The sequence below is a fragment of the Mixophyes fleayi genome, chromosome 4 (genome assembly GCF_038048845.1).
Source record: "Mixophyes fleayi isolate aMixFle1 chromosome 4, aMixFle1.hap1, whole genome shotgun sequence".
Lineage (NCBI taxonomy): Eukaryota > Metazoa > Chordata > Amphibia > Anura > Limnodynastidae > Mixophyes > Mixophyes fleayi.
In genome coordinates, this window is record NC_134405.1 from 212,449,168 (window position 1) to 212,474,953 (window position 25,786).

The window sequence follows — 25,786 nt, forward strand, 5'->3', positions numbered from 1 at the left end:
TGTCTGTAATGGAGACTAAGCTGTTGGTGTTTTCCAAGCTGTGGGCTTGAGCCATGAGTCTGAATCAGTGGCTTCAGCTGTGCATGGTTTTAAGGTATGAACTTCATGAACCTATGTGTTTCTTCTACCTATGCAAATATATCCAGCATAATATTCACTATCTTTACCCACAGGTGCCCTGGCTCTCTCCTCATTCAATTCAAGTGCTGTTAAACATGGTAGGGTCACCATGATGGAGATATCTCCACCGTCACATAAATCTTCACAAGCTGTGAAATGGATAAGGTAGCTCGAAAAATTAAGGTAAGAGTTAACTTTTTTTGGTAAAAAAAATGTTGAAAATTGCTGCTGGACCAGCACTAATTTACTAGGATGTCTGGACATTTGTGCCCCACCAGGTCATGTAGTACTGTGTAGAGTCCAAGGTAATTGGTGATGCTTTTCCTGTAAATTCCCAATTATGCCAGAAAATCCCCTTATTTTGCTATAATAATATAGGTATATGTACGTTGATTATTAATATTATTATTATTATTATTATTATTATTATTATTATTACTATTATTATTATTATCCTTAATGTGGATTTGAGGAATGTGTACTATAGTCATTTATTTCCTATGTGGAGCACCAATATGTGTGACATTGTAAAACATTGCATTGCTAACTTATTACTAGAGATGGTCACTGACCCCCGTGTTTTGGTTTTGGATTCGGTTTTGGATCTGGATTACCGTCGTGTTTTGGTTTTGGTTTTGCAAAACCGCCATTGCGTGTTTTGGTTTTGGTTTTGGTTTTGTTTGGTTTTGTTTTGCTATTTTTTTGGAAAATCCATGTTTTTGGGCCTAAATTAACCCAATTTAGTGCTCCAACTGTTTTAGAGACAAGTAATCTAATTGTTGAGGTAATAAATCATCCAAAAAAACAGTTTAATTCTTCGTTGGTAGGCCTTCATTTATTCTACACACAAAACAGATTGTCTTCCTCTCCATCTATGCATATTGGCAATGCAGCCATCGTCTTTGAATGTATATTACACCCTACACTTATAGTTAAATATGTAAAGAAATGGAAAAAGCCAGTTTGGTTTCTGTCTCTCAAGGCCCCCCTCCACTTGTATAAAATACCAAAAAATTCAGCCATTATAGACTGTACAATATTAATTGACATGGAGAAAGCCAGTTTGGTTTCTGTCTCTCTAGGCCCCCCTCCACTTGTATAAAATACCAAAAAATTCAGCCATTATAGACTGTACAATATTAATTGACATGGAGAAAGCCAGTTTGGTTTCTGTCTCTCTAGGCCCCCCTCCAGTTGTTTAAAATACCAAAAAATTCAGCCATTATAGACTGTACAATATTAATTGACATGGAGAAAGACAGTTTGGTTTCTGTCTCTCTAGGCCTCCCTCCACTTGTATAAAATACCAAAAAATTCAGCCATTATAGACTGTACAATATTAATTGACATGGAGAAAGACAGTTTGGTTTCTGTCTCTCTAGGCCCCCCTCCACTTGTATAAAATACCAAAAAATTCAGCCGTTATAGACAGTACAATATTGTGAGAAATGGACAAAGTCAGTTTGGGGTCACTCTGTCTATGACACCCTACCCTTAAGGATAAATTTCTTGACCTGCCTCTGGGATGACGATTCACCCCCAGCAACAGCAGCAGCAGTGGGACTAAAGCTTTCTTCAGAGGAATCAATAATAGTGCAGGAGTCATTCAGCCTTAAGTGGGATGCCGGGCTAACTCCGAGCGCTACTGAGGATATTGATGAGGATGGTGTGGTGGGTGTATTTTGTAGCCGTCGGGATGTCGGTGAGCGGAGGGTCTTAGCTGATGATGGAGTGCTTGTATTTTTTTGGGAAGAACTTTCAGCTTTTCTCAACACTTTGCCATGAACTCTCGTTAAATGGCGTGACATAGACGAGGTTCCAAGATGGTTAAGGTCCCTCCCTCGACTGACTGTGGCTTGACATACACTACAAATGGCTATACAATTGTTGTCTGGATTTGGGTAGAAATAATTCCACACATAAGAAGTGGATTTTTTTGTTTTATGCCCAGGCATGACAATGGCCTTTTTCTTGTCACGTGCCAGAACTGCTGCCACTGGTGCAGGACTTACACAAACAACCTCATCCTCATCAACATCCTCATTAGCGCCCTCGTCGCCTACACAAATCTCCCCCTCATCCTCTTCTATTTCCAAAGTGGCATCCTCAATTTGGGTATCACCGGCTACACTCGGGCTATTAAGGCACACATCAGCAGAATGCTCACGATTAGACATCCCACTGTTGGATGGACTCTCCACAGGGATTGTTGTCATTTGTGAATCAGAGCAAATATTCTCCTGTAATGCCTCACTGTTATCTTGCAGCTCGGCTTTGATGCGTAACAGTAGTTGTGCACCAATTGTAGGCTGGGTAACTTTTTGGGATCTGCCACTAATAGCCAAAGCTGAAGGCCTCATTCTCTTTGCCACTGCGTGTGTAGAATGGCATGCTTGCAATTTTTTTTTTATCGTCACTTAACTTTTGCTCAGTTACACTTCTTTTTCGCTTCAATACAGTAATTTTTTTTTTGGTTTTTGTTTTTTGCACTAATTTGAAAACACTCGGTTGTTTGACATCGCCTTGGCCAGATGACGTACTGGGAACACTAACATCAGGACTGGTGACAGAACCTGGTTGCTCATTCAGATCATATGTGGACTGCTTTGAATCCATTCTGAGCGCAAACCACTGGGGAGTGCTAAAAATTATTTGGTAGATACTGCTGACAGATATGACTTTTGACAGCCAGAAATATTAATGCACAATTAGGGAGGACACCCCAAAAGCACTGAGGAGTGCTAAAAATTATTTAGTAGATACTGCTGACAGATATGACTTTTGACAGCCAGAAATATTAATGCACAATTAGGGAGGACACCCCAAAAGCACTGAGGAGTGCTAAAAATTATTTAGTAGATACTGCTGACAGATATGACTTTTGACAGCCAGAATTATTAATGCACAATTAGGGAGGACACCCCAAAAGCACTGAGGAGTGCTAAAAATTATTTAGTAGATACTGCTGACAGACATGACTTTTGACAGCCAGAAATATTAATGCACAATTAAGGAGGACACCCCAAAAGCACTGAGGAGTGCTAAAAATTATTTGGTAGATACTGCTGACAGATATGACTTTTGACAGCCAGAAATATTTATGCACAATTAGTGCTGGGGAGTGCCAAATATTAAGAAAAAATAATAAACCTCTATCCTCCTCTCTGCACTAGCGATTTTGGTTAGAGCAATTGCAAGAACAATATTATATTCTCTGTCCCTGCTCTAATCAGCCTATGACTACACCCTGCTCTCACCCTCTGTCAAATGGCGATGGATTGCTGTGGAGGCGTGTATTTATAAAGTTGAAGTATCGCGAGAACCGAGCCCCGAGATCCGACGATGTCACGATGACGTTCGGCCTCGATTTGGATTCGGAACGGGCGGGAGAGTACCGAGCTGCTCAGCTGGGTACTCGGATACCCAAAGTTCGGGTGGGTTCGGTTCTCGGAGAACCGGACCCGCCCATCTCTACTTATTACCAAAACATTGTTATACATTAAAGCTAGATATGTAGCTTTAATGTATAAACAAACATAAATTGTTGTGACAACGCATGTAATTCGGCCATACGCACGTCCATATTGAACAAGGAGCAGATCTGAAAAACGTCTCCTGTTGAATGCGGTCTAGGTACACTCTGCTCTAACACACAATAGACTGCAGGATACGTCCAATACATATGTGGACTATAAAGTCCCAGCAGAAAACACAGAAAATAATTAATGCTATCTGTTAATAGTATAGTCATTATAAAAAGAGGGTTTTTTTTCATCCCCCCACCCTAAACATACATTTATTAGGATGTTATTAATGTCTACTGCACATAAAAGGCATAACACGTCCTTACTGTACATTGATTATGTGCATACGCCCATTCCCCTCCCTGTTCCACCAATTGTAGTGTCTTTTGATGCATGGTCCAGTTCTGGGAATGCGCAGAGCGATTTTACACGAAATACGGCACGTATTGGCATTTACGTTCCTTGATGACTCAGGCCTGTAGCGTTTGTGTGTGTTTTGTTTCATTAAATCACTTGGTAGTCATTTGCATAAAAAATGTTAGTAGACTTTAACAAGCAAACTTGGTTATATTGTTTCATTAAATGTTTTTCTATACTGAAAGTCTGATTAGTCTCCATGATGTATTTGTGCTACACCAGCATCCCTATTTTAGGTACTTCCCAAGTCCATCCAATCATGATAAAAAAAATTACTGCACATACTAAAAAGTAGAGATGCTCAGGCTCGATTTCCCGAGAACCGAACACACCCGAACTTAGCAGATCAGAGTACCAAGCCGAGTCGGCTCCGTACTTTCGCTCACCCTCGGAATTGAAAACGAGGCAAAACGTCATTGTTACATCGTCGGATCTCGGCTCTCACAAGCTTTGGATTCTATAAGTGCCGCCCACAGCAGCCATCCAGCACAATTTCACAGAGGGACAGAAGGGATAGCACAGTTCTTGGCAATCTCTAGTGCAGTTGGGCAGAGTCATAGGTAGAAAAGAAAGAGGAGGGGTAGCAGTGTTTTTCAAAGTCTCCAGTGATATTCAGTAGAGCTCCATTGCTCCATTGCTAATTGTCATTGCTGAAATACAAATAATAGGTCTGACAGGCTTGGTCTTCTAAATCTGCAGTCACATTGTACTGTGTTATATAGGTAACACACAAAGAGGAGAACTCCATTGCTAATTGTCATTGCTAAAATACAAATAATAGGTCTTCTAAATCTGCATCTTTGTTTGAAAGTGTATGAAAACAATATTGTGTCCTGTGAGGTGGTCTTAATTGACTGCAAATGACTTGAAACTAGTGTTATTGACGTTAATAATAATGCAGGGGGGAAGAAAAGCAAAAATCTGTGAATATTTAGCAAAAAAAATAGTGATTTTAGAAAAAAATCGGGATCCAAAACCAAAACCAAAACACGCAAGGGCGGTTTTGCCAAAACCAAAACACAAAGTTAATCCAGATCCAAAACCAAAAGCAGAGACACAGACAGGGGTCAGTGAACATCTCTACTACAAAGTATTACATAGAAATTTGTGTATAGAACATAGCAGGTGTCATAGCAATAGACAAGATGCCATAGCTTAACTGCAGTTCACAAGGCACAGGGTAAGAGCTTATTCATATTTATAGGTAGCTGATGTTAGTGCACAGCGTAGTTGAAGTACATTCTCCAATTTATACTAATGAGGGGGTTATTGAGCAGACTCAATTTTGTTAAATATCTGCATTTTATACCTTTTCATTAGATTTCAAGGACTAGTTTCTAATGGTTTAACTTACAGGCTTTTATTTCATTTTATTTCTGTGCCTTATTACAATAACACAATTAATAAGTTCACAAAAATATAAGATGTGCTGGAAAAGAGGTAGAAGGGGAAATAGAATGGAAGCTTATTTTGCTAACTGAGTTTGTGTGTGTGAGATGAACAATTCAGGAACAATTTTTTGCAAACAGATACACAGTAAGATTTATTGAATGGCCATCAAAGGCCATCATGTCCTAAGTGACAAAATGTGGAACAAGGCAAATTATTCTTATTAGACGTCCGTGTGCACAATGAAGTCTTGCTGCTAATTGTACAGTGCTACTGCATGTCCTCTGTGCATGTAGTAATTACATTCTATCAACATGCCAAAAAAATGGGTCTTGGATAAATAGTGATGAGGCAGCAGAGAGGATGAAAGCAGGGTCTGAAGGTAAAATATATATGGGTAGAGTGAAAAGTTGCATTTATTATCATTGCTGGAATAATGTGACCGAGTTATGTGTCCACTTGATACTGAGCCAAGGATTTGTACTGTATTGCAACAAAAAAATATCACCCAGAAAAAACTGATAGCACAGTGCATCTCTGAGCAGGGCAGAATCCTGAAAAACTTTCAGACTATCCAGAGCAGGAAATAAAAACAACTATGTAGACCTGGAGCCAAAATCATCTGTGGGACCTATCAGAGACGGGAAGAACGGTTTTCCTACTTGGAGTGGGAGAGAACAGCAACACAAGTGTCGGTAATTACATTTGGTTGCAGCAAAGCACATTTGTCTTTGTGCTGGGTATCATCATCATCATCATCCTCATTTATTTATATAGCGCCAACATATTCCGTAGCGCTTTACAATTGGGGACAAACCGGGTATGGGTCTAAATATTAGTCCTGACACCAGGTTTGGGTCTGCATATTGGTAAAAGGTATGAGTCTGCATATTAATCTTGAAGGAGGTGTGGGTCCAAATATTAGTCTTTATACAGGGTATGGGTTGGCATAATAGTCTTGGCAGCAAGTACAAGGTATGGGACTGAAAATTAGTTTTGGCACTAGGTTTGTCTCTGCATATTAGACTTTGCACCAAATATGGTCCTGCATATTAAACATTGAACCAGATATCACTCTGTGGTGCTTACCAGTTGCTCCCAGATATTATATAAAAGTAATTTGCATTTACTAGAAAGGATAGTTTGTATTTACTAGAAATGGTCACTGACCCCCGTGTTTTGGTTTTGTTTTTGGCTTTGGATCTGGATTACCTTCAGGTTTTGGTTTTGTTTGGTTTTGTTTTGCAATTTTGTTTAAAAATCATTTTTTTAGTGCTCCACCTGTTTCTTGGATAAGTAAGTTAATTGTAAAGCTAATAAATTATGAAAAAAACAGTTTAATTGCTACACACAAACCAGATTGTCTTCCTCTCCATCTATGCCTATTGGCAATGCAGCTATCGTCTTTGGGTGTATATTACACCCTACACTTATAGCTAAATATATAAAGAAATGGACAAACGCAGTTTGGTTTCTGTCTGTATAGGCCCCCCTCCAGTTGTAGAAAACATTAAAAAATTCAGCCGGTATAGACTGTACAATATAAATTGAAATGGACAAAGGCAGTTTGGGGTCAGTCTGAGTATGACACCCTACTCTTATTGAGAAATTGCCAAAACAGCAGCCTTTCAAGACAGTACGTAATATAGAAATTCCCCAAGTCCCTTTCCTATTTGGGGGTAGATTGTACCCTACACTTAAATAGAAAATTTTAAAAAGATGTTATCGTCATCATCTTCAGCTTCATCCTCACCCTCATCAATGTGTACGTCATCATCACAGACTATCAATTCATCGCCACTTGAATCCGCCATTAGAGAACAGTCAGTGCTTGGATGTCTTTGATGAAGGCCTGCCTCGTGGAAGATGTAGTTCATTTTTATAAACATCATTTTCTCCACATTTTTTGGAAGTAACCTCCTACGGCAATCACTTACTAGGTTCCCGGCTGTGCTGAATACTCGTTCAGAGTACACACTGGAGGATGGGCAGCTTAGGTATTGCAAAGCAAGTTTGTACATTGGTTTCCAAATGGCCTGCTTTTCTTCCCAGTAAGGAAAGGGACTGTCTGACATTTCCATATCAATTACCTCTTGAAAATAATCCTCCACCATCCTTTGCATGTTAATACTCGGATTGGATGGAGTTATGGGCAAGGTCACACATTTTTTTGAAAAATACTTCAAACCTGTTACGAGCCGCGGCGGTGCCCAGCCGCCGCGACTCACGTCACTTCCGGTTCCTGTCCCGGCCGTTGCCTAGGCAACGGTCGGGACGCTGCAGTTCATAGCGCCTCGTCCCGGCATTAGGTGCAGCCGGGCGCGCGCCTCCCTGCCGGTAATAGTTCTGTGTTGCACTTCATAGCCTGCTCCTGTACCTTGCTGCTGTGTACCTTTTGATTGGATTTTCTGTGTATGACCTATTTGCCTGTCTCTGGATCTTGAGCCTTTGCCTGTGACCTTGACCTATTTGCCTGTCTTTGGATTATGAACCTTTTCCTGTGACCCCGACCCAGCTGTAATCTGACATCGCCTCTGGTGCTCCGCAGCCAGTACCCATCTCCCGACCCTCAGCTGTCTGCGGCCAAGTCTGTCCCCACCACTAGGGGCTCCAGTGAAAGCCAGACTTCTGAGTAGACTCCGGGTTTTGTGGTGCTGACTGCTGGGGTTCCTAACATTATAACCGGCCACAGACATTCCGGTGACGAAAACTGGAATGGACGGAAGCGGAACCGAACCGCCTCCATCTCAAGTTCTGGCTGGCCATGTGGACACCCTGTACCAAATGGTCCAGGGATTATCCCAGCGTTTGTCTGCTCAAGAAGAGACTTCCAAGCCTACGAAAGTTTCGTCAGGTTCCACCTGTGAACCCAAATTGAATCTGCTGGATCGGTTCTCTGGAGATAGAACCTTATTTCGCAACTTCAAAGAAAGTTGTAAACTGTATTTTCGCCTTAGGCCTCGGTCTTCAGGATCGGAACTCCAAAGGGTTGGCATTATTATATCCCTTCTGCAGGGAGATCCTCAGTCCTGGGCGTTCAGTCTTGCCCCTACTAATCCTCAGTTACAGTCTGTTGATGCCTTCTTTGAGGCCCTAGGACTACTCTATGATGATCCGGACAGAGTTTCCTCGGCCGAATCACATCTCAGAGCCCTGAAACAGGGTCGTCGCACTGCTGAGGAATACTGTGCAGAGTTCAGACGCTGGTCCACTGACAGCAAGTGGAATGACCCAGCACTTCGGAGCCAGTTCCGTTTGGGCCTTTCTGAACAGATAAAAGACTCTCTGGTGCAATACCCTGTACCAACTACACTGGAGAATCTGATGCAACTGGTCATCAAGATTGACCGCAGATTTAAAGAAAGAAAGGTCGAGAAAGATACCTCTGTTTCCTCATGCTCCTTTCTTATTCCTCCTGCAACACCATTTGAAGCCGCTGAACCCATGCAGCTAGGTGCTTATCGGCTCATGCCAGAAGAAAAGACCCGGAGACGTATGTTAGGCCTTTGTCTATATTGTGGCAACAGGGGCCACCTCCTTCGTGTTTGTCCAAACAAAGCAGACAAATTGGGAAAAGAGCAAGTCTAGAGAACGTGGAAGAGGTTCGTCTAGGCTTACAAATTATATCTTCCAAAAATGCACTCCTGGTTCCGACAGTTATCTCCTTTGGAGCACAATCTGCTCTTGTTTCTGCCTTCCTAGATAGTGGCGCCGCTGGAAACTTCCTGGATCTAGGCCTGGCTCATTCCTTGGGGATACCCATCATTAAGCTTGAATCACCCATCACTGTCTGTGGTTTGGATGGAGGTCCTCTACCAGGTGTGAAAGTGTGTTCCCAGATGCCACTATTACAACTAACTGTGGGGGCGCTACATTCCGAAGCCTTGTCTTTTTACCTTATTAGGTGCTCTTCCGTCCCGGTGATCCTAGGACATCCTTGGCTACAGCTCCACAATCCGGTCATTGATTAGAACAAGGGAGACATTATCCACTGGAGTCCATCTTGTTCTTCGTGTTGTTTGCCTACGCCTGTTCGTTTGCTCCAGGTCTCCTTGGATCAGCTGCCGGCACCCTATCATGAATTTTAAGATGTATTCTCCAAGCAGGCAGCTGACACCTTGCCTCCACAACGCAGCTACGACTGCGCCATCGACCTAGTTCCAGGCTTTAAGCTCCCTAAGGGACGATTTATACTCTCTCTCTGTACCGGAAACGCAAGCCATGGAAGAATATATTAAGGAGAATCTCAAAAGAGGCTTTATCAGGCCTTCGAAATCGCCTATCGGAGCCGGATTCTTCTTTGTCTCAAAGAAAGATGGGACGCTTCGACCCTGCATAGACTACTGCAGGTTGAATAAAATCACCATTAAAAACACGTACCCGCTTCCACTCATATCAGTCCTCTTCGATCAGCTTAGAAGTGCTTCAGTATTTACAAAGATCGACTTACATGGTGCATATAACCTTATTCGTATCAGAGATGGGGACGAAAGGAAAACCGCGTTCAACACTCATTCAGGTCACTACGAAAATTTGGTCATGCCTTTCGGTTTATGCAATGCAGCTGCTGTTTTCCAGGACCTAATTAATGATGTTCTCAGGGAATTCCTAGGCCACTTCATTGTGGTATACCTGGATGACATCTTGATCTTTTCTCCGTCCTTGGCTCAACACTGCCATCATGTGAAACAGGTCCTCCTCAAGCTTCGGCAGCATCAATTATTCGCCAAGCTAGAGAAGTGTGAATTTGAGGTCCAGAAAGTGTCTTTTCTCGGATACATTATCTCTCCGGATGGGTTCTTAATGGATCCTAGCAAGGTTCAAGCAATCTGGGAATGGGTGCGCCCAACTAATCTGAAGGCCATCCAGAGATTTTTGGGCTTCGCAAACTATTACCGGAGATTCATTCATTCCTTTTCAGACCTAGTCGCTCCTATTACTGCTTTAACCCGGAAAGGGGCTGACGCCACCAATTGGACCCCTGATGCCATAACCTCTTTTGAAGCCTTAAAATCAGCTTTTGCCTCCGCTCTAGTCTTGAGACACCCCAATCCAGAATTATCTTTTGTCATTGAAGTAAACGCCTCTGATATTGGCGCAGGTGCCGTTCTATCCCAGAAGGATCCTCGAGACCATAAATTACATCCGTGTGCCTACTTTTCACGGAAATTCTCTTCTGCAGAGATTAATTACGACGTGGGCAATCGTGAACTCTTATCCATAAAATGGGCATTTGAGGAATGGCGACTCTGGCTAGAAGGTGCAGTCCATGTCATCTCCGTACTCACGGATCACAAAAATCTACTATTCATTGAATCTGCTAAGCGCTTAAATTCTAGGCAAGCACGATGGGCATTGTTTTTTATTCGCTTTAAGTTTGTGATCTCATACAGACCGGGCTCCAAGAATATTAAAGCAGACGCTCTCTCCCGAAGTTTCATTTCTTATCACGCTCTGCCTGCTGTTCCGCTTCCTATGATTCCTTCAGCTTATATCCATGCAGGGCTGACTCAGGATCTAGGGGCTACTCTCCGCCAGTTCCAGAGAATTGCTCCTCCCGAGACACTGTTGGGCAAGTTGTTTGTTCCTATTCACATCAGAAAAGCTGTGTTGTCTGAAGCCCATGCAAATAAAAGTGCTGGTCATCCAGGCATTTTCAAGAGAACTGAAAGTCTTCAGCGTTCTGTTTGGTGGCCCACCTTATCTTCTGACATCAAAGAGTTCGTCCTCTCCTGCAGCAATTGTGCCAGGAACAAGTCTGCCAGAAGTTGTCCATCAGGTCAACTCATGCCGTTGCCAACTCCCACTAAGCCTTGGTCACATCTCTCTATGGATTTTATTGTGGATCTACCCTGCTCATCGGGTCATATTACTATTTGGGTGGTGGTCGATTGATTTAGCAAAATGGCCCACTTCATTCCGTTGGCAGGGCTACCTAATGCCCAGAACCTGGCATCATTGTTCATCCACCATGTCTTTCGTCTCCACGGGTTGCCAGAGGATATTGTTTCGGACCGCGGGTCTCAATTCATTGCCCAATTTTGGAGATCCTTCTGCACTCACCTGGGCATCAACATCAGTTTATCATCTGCCTATCATCCACAATCTAACGGCCAAACTGAAAGAGTCAACCAGTCCCTGGAACAATTCCTCCGATTATACATTTCCAAATTTCATAGCAACTGGTCTTCATTACACCCATCGGCTGAATTTGCTTACAATAATTCCTGTCATTTTTACACCCGCATGTCTCCATTTTACTGTAATTTTGGCTTTCACCCTAGGGCTAATTCCCTTTCTGAGGTCAATTCATCTGGCTCCTCTGGTATACGTCCCACTGTCTCTCGTCTAAGAGTTATTTGGAAGAAGGTTCATTCCGCTCTGCTTCAGGCCTCCTCTCGAGCAAATTTTTTTGCAGATCAACATCACAGGAGATGTTCTTCTAAGGTAGAAGACGAAGTCTGGCTCTCCACACGCAACATAAGGATCAAACAACCCTGCAAAAAATTGGGACCTAGGTTTATTGGACCCTTTTACATTATTAAGAAAATCAACCCGGTTGCCTTCAGGCTCAAGCATCCGCCCTCGTTAAGAATCCCTAATACATTCCACTGTTCTCTCCTGAAACCGTCTCATCATCCAGATTTCAAACTCATAAACCATCAAAACCTCAACCAGTCAAATCGCATGGTTCCCATGAATATTTTGTGGAGAGGATACTCGACTCCAAGAGGATTCAGGGACAGGTCCATTTCCTGGTCCATTGGAAGGGCTACGGGCCAGAAGAACGCTCTTGGGTCCCCCAGAGACGCCTGCACGCTGACAGACTCCTCAAGGAGTTCTTTAAACGGTTCCCAGGAAAACTTCGATGTCGGGGTTCCTTGACCCCTCCTCAAGGGGGGGGTACTGTTACGAGCCGCGGCGGTGCCCAGCCGCCGCGACTCACTCATCTGCGTCCCGGCCGTCGCTATGACAACCGGGACGTCACTTCCGGTTCCAGTCCCGGCCGTTGCCTAGGCAACGGTTGGGACGCTGCAGTTCATAGCGCCGCGTCCCGGCATTAGGTGCAGCGGGGCGCGCGCACTACTCCTCAGGTGTTTTGATTATGACAGCCCTTAGGGCTGATTAGTTCCTTGCCCCCATTGGCCAGTGCCTGTTTATAAGGCAGGGAGGGCTTAGTCTCCCTGCCGGTTATAGTTCTGTGTTGCAATTCATAGCCTGCTCCTGTACCTTGCTGCTGTGTACCTTTTGATTGGATTCTCTGTGTATGACCTATTGCCTGTCCCTGGATCTTGAGCCTTTGCCTGTGACCTTGACCTATTTGCCTGTCTTTGGATTATGAACCTTTTCCTGTGACCCCAATCCAGCTGTAATCTGACATCGCCTCTGGTTCTCCGCAGCCAGTACCCATCTTCCGACCCTCAGCTGTCTGCGACCAAGTCTGTCCCCACCACTAGGGGCTCCAGTGAAAGCCAGACTTCTGAATAGACTCCGGGTTTTGTGGTGCTGACTGCTGGGGTTCCTAACAAAACCAGCCCAGATGTTAAACTGTACTGGTCTGCCCCCTGCGTCTTCCCTGCTTCTTTTTGAAAAATTTAATATTTTACGAGCAGCAGCTGCTTGAGAACCTGAAGGAGGACATGTCGTCAAGCCAAGGCCCAGTTCAGCGGACAACTTGCTGAGCAATAGCTCCTTGCAAAAGTTCACATCTCGCTCATTTTGAAGCAAAGACTCAATGTAGGTCTTAAACCTTGGATCAAGTACAGTGGCCAAAACATAGTGATCCGAGTTCAAGATTTTAACAACTCGAGGATCATTGTGAAGCGAATTAAGTACTTGATCTACAAGGGCAACATACTTTGCGGAATTGCTTGCTTTCATCTCCTCCTTCAGTTTCTCAAGCTGCTTTTCCAATAGTCTAATCAAAGGAATGACTTGGCTCAAGCTAGCAGAGTCTGCACTCACTTCACACCTCACTGAAAGGATTCCCCACTGTGCAAGAGTGAAATACATCCCCCCTCCTTTCCCAATGTCATGGCTTGTGCAATATGCTTGGATGGCTTTGAGCTGTTCCTCCATCCTCTGAAGCATGTACAGGGTGGAATTCCAGCTAATTAACACCTCTTGCTTAAGTTGGTGGCAGGCAAGTTAAACTGATCTTGGAGCTGCTGCAATCTCCTACATGCTGTGGCAGAATGCTTGAAATGCCCTGAAATTTTACGGGCCACCGAAAGCATCTCCTGCACCTCACGGTTATTTCTTAGGAAGCTCTGCACCACCAAGTTTATTGTGTGAGCAAAACAGGGCATGTGATGGAATTCACCCAGCTGTAATGCTCGCACTATATTGTTGGCGTTATCGGAAATGACATACCCTGGGGAGAGTCCAAGTGGTATAAGCCATGTATCAATCACATCTCTTAGTTTTCATAACAAATTGTCAGCTGTATGCCTGTTAGTGAAGCCAGTGATACAAAGAGTGGCCTGCCTGTGACAAATGTTACATAGTGGTGTACATGCTGCTGCTGTTCCTGCTGGTGAAGGCGAATGACCAACCCAGTGGGCTGTCACAGTCATATAGTCTTTGGTTTGCCCACTTCCACTTGTCCACATATCTGTGGTTAAGTGGACAGTGGGCAGAATGGCATTTTTCAGCGCAATCTCTACATTTTTACACACTTTTTGGTATAGTTGTAGAATAGCTTTACGGGAAAAATGGTGTCGCGATGGAATTCTGTAACGCGGACACAAAACTTCAATTAACTATGAAAAACCAGCTGCGTTTATTGTGGATATTGGACGCAGATCTAAAACTAACATGGTAGCCATGGCGTCTGTGATTCGCTTGGCGACTGGGTGACTGCTGTCATATTTACTTCCCCTAGCAAATGATTGTTTCACAGTTAATTGTTGAAATGTAGGACTGCTCTTTTTCTTGGCCTTCCTCTGGGATGACGATTCACCCCCAGCAGCAGCAACAGCAGTAGCAGTTGGACTAAAGCTTTCTTCAGAGGAAACAATTATAGTGCAGGAGTCATCCAGCCTTACTAAGTGGGATGTAGGGCTAACTCCGAGCGCTACTGAGGATATTGATGAGGATGATGTTGTTGGTGTATTTTGTAGCCGTCGGGATGTCGGTGAGCGAAGGGTCCTAGCTGATGATGGAGTGCTTGTAATTTTTTTGGAAGAATTTTCAGTTTTTCCCAACACTTTGCCATGAACTCTCGTCAAATGGCGTAACATAGACGAGGTTCCAAGATGTTTAAGGTCCCTCCCTCGACTGACTGTGGCTTGACATACACTACAAATGGCTATACAACTGTTGTCTGGATTTGGGTAGAAATAATTCCACATATAAGAAGTGGATTTTTTTGTTTTATGCCCAGGCATGACAATGGCCTTTTTCTTGTCACGTGCCAGAACTGCTGCCACTGGTGCAGGACTTACACAAACAACCTCATCCTCATCAACATCCTCATTAGCGCCCTCATCCTCATCAACATCCTCATTAGCGCCCTCATTGCCTACACAAATCTCCCCCTCATCCTCTTCTAATTCCAAAGTGGCATCCTTAATTTGTGTATCACCGGCTACACTCAGGCTGTTCAGGCACACATCAGCAGAACTGCTGAAAGGGCCCTTCTTTATGGGTACACAAACAGAATGCTCACGATTAGACATGCCACTGGTGGATGGACTCCCCACAGAGATTGGTGTCATTTCTGATTCAGAGCATACATTATCCTCTAATGCCTTACTGTTGTCTTGCAGCTCGGCTTTCACGCGTAACAGTAGTTGTGCACCACTTTTAGACTCCAAATTACTTGGTCTTGCTTGGTCATGAGTGACTATACAAGAAGAAGGCTCAGTACCATTTTTTGATCTGCCACTAATAGAGAAAGGCGAAGGCCTCATTCTTTCTTTGCCACTGCGTGTGTAGAATGGCATGTTGGCAATTTTTTTATTTATCGGCAGCTAACTTTTCCTCAGTTACACTTCTTTTTCGCTTCAACACAGTAAATTTTTTTTGGGTGTGTGTTTTTTTCCCTGATTTAAAAAGACTATGTATTTTTACATAGGCTTTACCAGATGACGTACTGGGAACACTACCATCAGGACTGGTGTCAGCACCTGCTTGCTGATCCTGCTCAAATGTGGACTGCTTTGAATCCATTTTAATGAGGCCAAAGCACTTGTAGTGCAAAATATTCAATAGATACTGCTGCAAAATATGAATTTTTGCAGCCAGAAAAATTATTGTTTCACACTGGGGAATATGGGACACCCCAAAGTACTTGTAGTGCAAAATATTGTATAGATAGATACTGCTGCTAAATATGACTTTTGGCAGCCAGAAAAATTATTGTTTCACACTGGGGAATATGGGACACCCCAAAGCACTTGTAGTACAAAATATTGAAAAAAATGCCTCCTCTATCCTCCTCTCTTCCTGCTCTAACAATTGCTAATAGAATTGGTATCAGAATTGAAATAATAATAGAAAGAATAAGGTATACAATTATTGCTCTGTCCCTGCTCTTATACAGCCTGTGACCTAACCCTGCTCTCTCCCTCTGTCAAATGGCGATGGATTGCTGTGTAGGCGGGTATTTATGCATTTCAAATATCGCGAGAACCGAGCTCTGAGATCCGACTACGTCACAATGACGTTTTGCCTCGATTTCGAATCTGAATGGCCGAGAGAGTACCAAGCCTGCTCGGCTCGGTACTCGGATAGGCGAAGTTCTGGTGGGTTCGGATCTCGGGGAACCGAGCCCGCCCATCTCTAGTATTTATTACAAAGTATAGTAGGGAAACAGACATAGTTTAGACTAACAAGAGCCATGGTTGACTGATGGTGAAATCTGCCACAATACTATGAAAGACAAATGGAAGTGCACCATTAACCCTGACAGCTGCAGCACTTCTGCAAAAGGTCAAGAGACTCAGGTGTAAAATACCTCACCTGTATACAATCTTTATACAGCCCTCTCTCCTACAAAGCTTTGCACATGCAAGTTAAGATTGGCATTAGTTGGTGCTTCACAGAGTCTTATTTTGTTTGCCTGCTCATTGACATCAGCTTCAACCCTCAAGATTCCAACTTCTCCATCCCATCAACTTTAGCTTTGTCCCTCAAGGCCGGTCTTCACAGGACTAAGCAGCTTAGCCGATCTTGGTGTATCTCTGATAGCTACCCCAGGCAAGTTGTTCTCTCCTGGTAGCAACCAGCACCATGACAAGGCTATGATGAATTCCAATAGTTTGGGGTCAGAGATACAAATTGTTGTATGGTGAGAAGTGCTAGCCAAGGAGTAAGAGCCAGAGAAGTACTCAGCCAAAGCCAGGGTCAATCATGGAAGTCATTCAGGAGAAATACAAGAGTTATGGTGATTTCCTCACAAGTACAAGGTACTAGGCACCAGATCTGTATAGCTTTGTATACTTAGCTTCAGAAACCACTCAGTATATTATAATTGACACTAGATATGCCTCCGCATATCACAAGCCCTAACTTTTGGAACAAGTTTGGCAAGAACTGCTCATACTGTAAGTCCCTCGGAAGCTTGCACTACTAGCTGTTTGCTGAACTGGAGGTGAGCGTATGGAAGCACCTGCGCTGATATAAGCAGTCAGTTCTGTTTCAGTGAATATATCGCTATGCAGGTTCTGCAACGGATTAAAGGATAATTGCCGGTATACCGGTATTGAATATTGTCTCTCACTAATAAATCATCCAAATCCACTGCAACTTAATTATTTACTATTGAGTAGGACCTGCTGCAATATTGAAACCAGCTCCAAGATAAAATATAAAATATAAAATAAACAAATTAACCCTTAGAGGACCATCATTATAACAGGGAAATCATATAAATAGCTCTCAAGCTAGTCAGCACAAGACTGGATGTCTATATAATAGGGTGGCACAAAAGACATCATGGCTTCCCTCAGCCACACCTAATCAGCCCATATAAAGCATTGTTGGGCATCTTCTATGGCCTATGCAGGTCTGCGTAGTAAGTAAGTGGAACTGTACAACCCCTGAGTTCCTCCTTATTAGACATGGAGTCACTAATATCACTGTTTGTTACACCTTAAAAAAGTAAAGTATAAATAAAAGCACTCATAGCTTTTAGAGAAATAAACATGCACTTGCACACTTATTAGGTTCATTTGACTAAGGACTTCCAGTTCCGGTATGACACTGCAAGGTAGCTGAATATACCTGCTCCTCTGCAGCCACAAGGAAGCCACTGTAATAAGTTGTAGCCCAAACACATACTAAGACCAAAACCACCTACTGTCAATCTGCAAACAGTGGATGGAAAAATATATTAAATCTGCGCCACCTGCCCCAGACAAAACAAAGAAGCAGAAGGGGGACAGGAAAACTGTAATGGTAAACAGAAATAAAAATCAAAAAATACAGTGCAGTAAATTCTGGCCGGCTAATGTTTGCCGGCCCTCCCCTGCCTGCAGCCTCTACTTCTGAGGATGGTACATGAGGACATGATGATAGTCATTAAAGATGCCCTGGCCTAGAGCCTCTTATGGTCACCGGGCATTCCACTATTACAGCTACTATTGGGTAAGATGTAGTATAGTCTCTAAATATCAGTCACATAGGTATGGAAACAAATCTGTGAAATTCCTGTCTAATAAGAGGTGATAGATTACACACTTATATTATAGCTCTAAAAAACAACTTTGATCATTTATGCCATAAAGGAGAAAGCATAATTTATATTTTCTTTCAATATTCATATGTATGCAATCTCAAGGAGTGATACCTTGTAATTTATGTGCTGCTGTACCAAACCAGCGGGATTTTGAGGTCTGAGCTCAGTTCACTTCAATAATTAAAACCACCTGCCTAATATTGTGTATGTCCCCCTCTTGCCACGAAAACAGCTCTGACCCATTGATACATGGACCTACAAGACCTCTGAAGGTGTCCTGTGGTATCTGGTACCAAGATGTTGGCAGCAGATTCTTTCATTCCTGTAAGTTGCAAGGTGAGGCCTCCATGGCTCTGACTTGTTTTTCCAGCACATCCCACAGATGCTCGATCGGATTGAGATCTGGGTAAATTGGAGGCCAAGACAACACCTTGAACTCTTTGTCATGTTTCCTCAACCATTCATGAACAAATTTTGCAATGTGGCATCTGGACGTCAGGGGTGTATTTGGTCTGCAACAATGTTTAGGTAGTTGGTACATGTCAAAGTAACATATATATGAATGCAAGGTTTTCCAGCAGAACATTGCTCAGAACATCACACTGCCCTTGCCGGTTTGCTTTCTTCCCATAGTGCATCCTGGTGCCATCTCTCCCCTAGGTAAACGCACCCACCTGTACACATAATGTAAAAGAAAACATTATTCATCAGACCAGGTTACCTTCTTCCATTGCTCCATGGTCTAATTCTGGTGCTCATGTGCCCATTGTAGGCGCTTTCCGCAGTGGACAAGGGTGAGCATGGGCACTCTGAACTGACTGCCCCATACGCAGCAAACTGTGATGCACTGTGTGTTTTGACACCTTTCTATAATAGCCAGCAGTAACTATTCAGAAATTTGTGCTACAATAGCTCTGTGGGATTGGACCAGACAGGCTAGCTTTCGTTCCCAAAGTGCAAAATTGAGCCTTGGGTGCTCATGACCCTGTCGCCGGTTCACTGGTTGTCCTTCCTTGGACCACTTTTGGTAGGTACTAACCACTGCATACCGGGAACACCCCCACAGGACCTGCAATTTTGGAGATGCTCAGACCCAGTCATCACAATTTGGGCCTTGTGAAAGTGGCTAAGACCCTTAGACTTACCCATTTTTCCTGCTTCCAACACATCAACTTCAAGAACTAACTGTTCTCTTGCTGGCTAATATATCCCACCCATTGACAGGTGCCATTGTAATGAGATAATCAATGTTATTAACTTCACTTGTCAGTGGTTGTTGCTGATCGGTGTATACTGTATATGTCAAATAGTCAGTACTCTGTAACAGCATGCAATTAAATTGAAGAGAAATTAAAGGAGTTTTTCCATAGGAAGAGCCACTCACCCCTAATCATCACTGCTAACTACTATCGCCTGCCGTTTTATAAATATACCCCAGTAATCAGCGGCGAGCAGCGTCAGGAGTTATTGCTGCTACTTAGTAGTAATATTAGTTATTAAGGAAGTTTTGAAGGACTAAATACAGTACAGATAACAGAAAGCGCTGATTAGTAACTTGATAACATACTGCTAAGTTTGGTCACTGAAAATTCCACAACTCTAATGTAGTGTGACTGTTATCCATAGTCAATTAGAACTGTTAACATTTTAAAAAAAAGTGAAAATGCAGTGTTATCATTTGTTTTAAAATTACCAAAGCTTTTTTAAACAATGAAACTAAAGAAGATGAAGATACGCACTAATGAAACTCAACCAAGGACAACCAATTCTAATCAATTATACAAGACATAAACATAATCATTAAACATAATCCATGCAAGACTCACTATTTCTGGGAATTTTCTAAAATATTTTAGAAACTGATTAAATGTTTAATGGTCCAGCTTTCATGTCTAATGGCCACTGGGACAGGATGTCAGATTTCCATCAGCTCATTTCTAGATCCTCTGCCCTATCTATACAACCTCTCTTGGAAAACTAATAAGCTCCTTTGGATTTCAGCGTTATCTCTGTTATCTCTCACCATCTGTATTTGCCTGTGTTACTGAATGTCTCTCTGTCATTTCATCTTGGCTGTCCACTCGCCACCTCAAACTCAGGGTAGAATCTAGACGTTCTTCTAGGGGGGAGAGTGTGTGTGATAAAATGGAGCCCGCCCTTGTCGTCACTGCAATCGGTGGGCACATGCACATGGTGTCTGGCTGCAGGCAGCCCACCCCTGTGGGCCAGGGGAAGGCTTCACCCCGATCGCCCTGCTTGGGATCCGCCACTGCTCAAACTCAATCTGCCAAAAACCAAGCGAATAATATTTCTTGCAACACAAATGACCTTACTGACATCTCCATTTCTGTTGATAACACAACAATAAACCCTGCCCCTCAAGTTCACTGCCTAGGTGTGTTTCTTGAGAAAAAAACCTGTCTTTTGTTCCCCACATCCAATCTGTATGCAAATCCTATTACATGCATCTAAACATTTCCAAAATACACACATGCCTTATCTCCTGCATTGACTATTGCAATTGCTTTCTTACAAATCTTTCCCTAACCACGCTTTCACCCCTACAATTTATTTTGAATGCAGTCGCTAGACTAATTTTCCTTGTAAAATGTGCCTCTCTTCACTTTAAATATAACCCAACCTGACCCCTCTGCTCTGCGCTAGATCTGCATCTCCCATCCACACTCGTTACTTGCTCCCACTCCAGCTGCAGAACTTTTTCGGTTTGCATTCACTCTGTGGAATGCCCTCCCTCTAGCTGCCAAACCTTCAAATGTGCCCTGAAAACTCACTCACTCACTCATCAGGCAAACCTATCAAATTCCCAAACTACCCTCCTAACCTCCCCATTACTATCCCTCGAAGCACAGTTTCACACAAAACTTACATGTGTTCTCTTCCTATGCTGAAACAACCCTCTGACCCTCAGTCCAACTTTGCTGTATGACTAGATCACTTAGTCCCACAGAGCATGTTTAACCCTTGCAATCTAGCTGGCCCTATATGCAATATGTGGCACTTAATCTTATGTATGGAACTCCTTTTATCCAATAGATTGTAAGCTTGTGAGCAGGACCCTCTTACCTCTCTGTTAATACCCTGTCTTGTTTTATTACTAGGCCTGTTTCCAATTTCAAAGCGCAACGGAAAGCGCATGCTGGCACAATATAAATAAAGGTTATTAAATAAACAAACTTGTAACAAACATGAAGAACTGTGTACAGATTAAGCAATTTTAATTGAAATAACCTGGAGTGACACACTATTGTGGGCTAAATAATATAGCATACTAGGGCACATTTTTTTCCATGCCATTAAGTGGCAACTCACATTTTTTGTGCGGAGTACCAATGCAATAGTTAAAAAGAATAAAAAGAATAGAGAAAAATTCTTAGCTAGTGAAGACTTAAACCACCAGAGGGAGACAAGTTGAGAAACAGCAGAATAGAAAGTGATGCAGTCTCCTATTTATGTATTAAACATATAGACACAAAATATAATACAACCATAAACATTTTGAACTGAAAACTGTAGAATAAAATATAGTTTACTGTATATTTTTTTCTCAAAATATTTACAAATACAATTTAAATTAAAATATTAGCAAATGTACAGACTTTTTATTAAAGTCTTATCTAGTAAAGTCGTGTTTAGTGAAATGACAATTCATATATTTCATTCCAGATAATGTTTTTGAGCTGGGTAGGGGACATGGAGGGCATTCTGACTGTCATTCGATTTGAACCCACAAACCACTAAAGATGAAAAACATAACATGGGAGCAAGGTACATTCTATCCCACCCTGATCAAAATAGCTCAATCAAATTAAACATTAACCTCTGGTAGTCCAGCCATTCTTCAATATTTTGATATACATTGGTTTTAGCCTAATTTTTATGAACATTTTTTTTTTATTATCTTGGTATAAATATATATTTTTGGGTACAAACAGCTTAACCAACCCTAGTGTTGCTCTCTTAGGTTTGTACTAGCAAAATCGAAGTTGGGGGGAACAAAAAGTGTGCGTTCTCCCAGATTTTACTATTACCAGCATTAGGCTTTGCCATGTGGGGGTGCAGTGGCACTATAGCAGGTAAACCAGCAGCGTGGGGTCCCCCTGCCATAATACCAAACCAGCCCTAGGCTGGTCAGCATGGTGCTGGATTCCCAAGGCAGAACAGAATCGCCCCATTTTAGGTTTAACCAGCCCCATGCTGATAGCATTAGGGCTCTGCCCACACCCCTGGGGCGGTGGGTGTGGGGTAATATTAATGGTTTTATTGTAAAAATCCATTTTGTCCCTGGTACACTACGAGTCTCAAAATGCCCATTAAGTGTTTGGGCAAGCTAGCACTTGGGGATCCACAAGTGCCAGCATGCCCTGGCACCCACGGCCTGTTGAGACCTGTAGTGCACTAAGAAAAATACAAATAAAACACAGATGCAAGTGTAAAATTAAATAAACATACCTCTACACAACCCCCATTCACCCTCTTTATTGCTCACCTACATCTGTAATAAATACAAGAATGCTTGATAAAATAAAAACCCTGATACATGATGCAAGACTAGTTCTTAAGAGCTCCGCCATAAAATGAGCTCTTGGCGACAGTAGTCATATTTATAACATGAGGATTTCCCGCAGTTTGAACTCAATTGTGTCATTCTATGTGAACCAGTACTTTTCAAGACAGAGAAATGGCCAAAGAGGCATTTTTAGATGAAGCAGAAATAGTTCAGGATTAAAATAAATAAATCTTATATTGTTTCCGCTATTAAGGATATTTAGCTATCCATAAACAATGTGATGCAATGCTGTTGTGTCATGACACAAACCAGAACGTGTTCTCTTTTCACTTCCATTTGTTAAATCAACAGACCTGACCAGACACAGCACAGCTTTGCCTTTTTTGTTAGAATGGTATTTGAAGATGACCACCTGAATACCTGCTTATATTTAGCTCTAGTGGATGACCACCTGGATGCCTGCTTACACTTGGCTCTAGCGGATGACCACCTGGATGCCTGCTTACACTTGGCTCTAGTGGATGACCACTTCAATACCTGCTTATACTTAACTGTAGCGGATGACCACCTTGGTGCCTGCTTATAAATTAGTTCTAGCGGATGACCACCTGGATGCCTGCTTATACTAAGCTCTAGCGGATGACCGCCTGGGTGCCTGCTTATAATTAATGCCTGCTTACACTTAACTATAGCAGATGACCACCTGGATGCCTACTTACGTAGGCAAAGCTGCTGTCACCATGCAGTGCAAGTCCTCTCATAAATAAACTTGCCAACTAGTCTCTGGACCACATCTCCTGCACTCTTAATAAAGTACAAACAGTATTACATGTAAAATGAGATTTTTTTATCAACTGAAGTGATCTTATTTTTTTTTATTTAAATTTCTATATTGGAATGTTTTCTTAAATATAATGTACTAAGTTACATAACTTTTTCAAGGGTAAAAATTGCAAAATTTGTAATCTATTAAAGAGGAATTATTTTGGTAAAGCTACCCACAGATATTGTCCACCACTTAGGTTGTAATAAACTGACAGACAGTTGGGTCTTGTTTGGGGACTAAGGTGCTGATATCGGTAATGAACCATTAGGACAAGAAATCCTGTCTGCTGATGCTGATCGCCTCATCATTGTGTACAGTCAATGACTGACAGGTAATAAGGGCCATCTAGACATCAATTCCATTAGTCCCACCAACCAAATGACCAGATATTAGTTACAGATGTCCACAAGTTGGCACATATTTGGATAGCTTTTTTTTTTTTTCAAGCTTCGGAGCTGCCGAAAGTACACAAAACAGAAATGCTGATTATTTTTTTACTTTATCACCGATCTTACCCAGAGTTAAACTGTAGTAATGTACATCAGAAGTTAAAGAACACACTGGTAATTACAAACCAAGAAGCAGCATTTACCACAGATTATCATAATGTAAATAACTGTGTATTGTAAATCCGTTATAAAATAACACAGGATAACACACCTGAATCTGATGAGAAATCTTTATAGGACCCACTCTGTGGATTTTCTGAGGACTGTGAAGAACCTGTACGTGGAGCTATCATTTCCAGTTCATCAAAGGCATCTTGGATGCTATTACTGAACTGAGAGATTTTGGATCTCCGATCAGTCTCACCAACACTGCTAGACTCTGAGAATGCTGGGAAAAGGAAAGATTATTTTAGACAAATAAATACTGTTTATGTAAACCAGCATTTCATACATTTGTCTGTGAAAAATAAATCATCAATGGGGAGAATGAAATATAACACTGTAATACTAACACTCTTTGCTTGCACAATGTAATCAGCCATTTCATTTTTTCATGTTTACCATTCACATTATTAAGAAAGTGATCAGGTAAAGGTAATTGTTCAAGAAGGAAGAACCAACGTGAACCTTTTAATATTCTTTTTAATTAGAAGATATTTAGAGAAAAAATTGTAGCTGCACTCCCATGGGTATTGGAACTGAGACTGAGGGGTATACTTACTAAACTGCGGGTTTGAAAAAGTGGAGATGTTGCCTATAGCAACCAATCAGATTCTAGCTGTCATTTTGTAGAATGTACTAAAGAAATGATAACTAGAATCTGATTGGTTGCTCTAGGCAACATCTCCACTCTTTCAAACCCGAAGTTTAGTAAATCTAGCTCTGAAAGTCTGAATTATAGAGACAAATGTACCTGGCTACACACACCAGCTGCATCCTTGCTCTGTACATCTTATCAGTGGGGCTATCCCTAAAGAGATTCAATCCAATCAAGTAAAAAGAAAAACAGAAGAGGCACAATCAGTTTTACATTTTAATAATTATTAGTCCATCAGATAATATTTAGTGCAACTGACTGGCTATTAGTGAATCAGTTTGGTCACCAAGGTTTGCACTAAACTTTAATGCTGATGGACTGATGGTTAATGGAAAGTAAACCCACTTGCGGCTCCTTCTTTATATCTTCTTCCTTGATTTAATTTGTAATTAACCATTGGGTGTTGTCATGACAGACATAAGAGCATAAGTAGGCTTCATGCGAAGTTTGCCAAGTCCTTCCGCCATCAATAAAATGTTATCCAATCCAGCATTAGTTGGACATGGAAATCAGTAAAATAAGTAAAGAAACTGCTGGTGATACTATGAGTACTTAATACATACACATTAGCTAAATGCCTTCAATGAATTTTAAATTTAGAGGAGATAATTGACTTTACTATATGGCATTTGAAGGTCGTCAAGCCAACTTACAGATCCCAACAGTATGGCCGACTTTACAACCAATCCGTGAAATGCAAATATATCAAGACACAGAAATGTCAGTTAATGTAGTTTCCATTCATGGGAAAACTATAATAAGTTTTATATAGGAAGAATTAATAAGCTATACCAACAACAGAAGTATTGCAGAGCAAAAATATTTTATGACTTTACATATGATAATCTTCAGTGACCAATTCCTGAATGAAGAAAGCAGACATAGAATATCGGAAATAATTGTGATTGTTGTAAAAACATAGTCATTCATAATTTAGAAAATATTATTATACAAAAGTGTACTATACACATTTCAGTTTTGATCTTAATGATCAAAAAGTGAATTAATACAATCAGATCCAACCTTTCTCCAGT

The 25,786-nt window shown here is 41.9% G+C and overlaps 1 long non-coding RNA gene across 1 annotated transcript; it reads left to right on the forward strand.

The window, feature by feature from the left end:
• The first annotated feature begins 177 nt into the window (after positions 1 to 177).
• Positions 178 to 23,593, forward strand: LOC142150068 (uncharacterized). The gene is made up of 3 exons (XR_012690997.1): positions 178 to 303; positions 21,817 to 21,918; positions 23,012 to 23,593. It is a non-coding gene; the product is annotated as an uncharacterized LOC142150068 (long non-coding RNA).
• Positions 23,594 to 25,786: the final 2,193 nt, after the last annotated feature.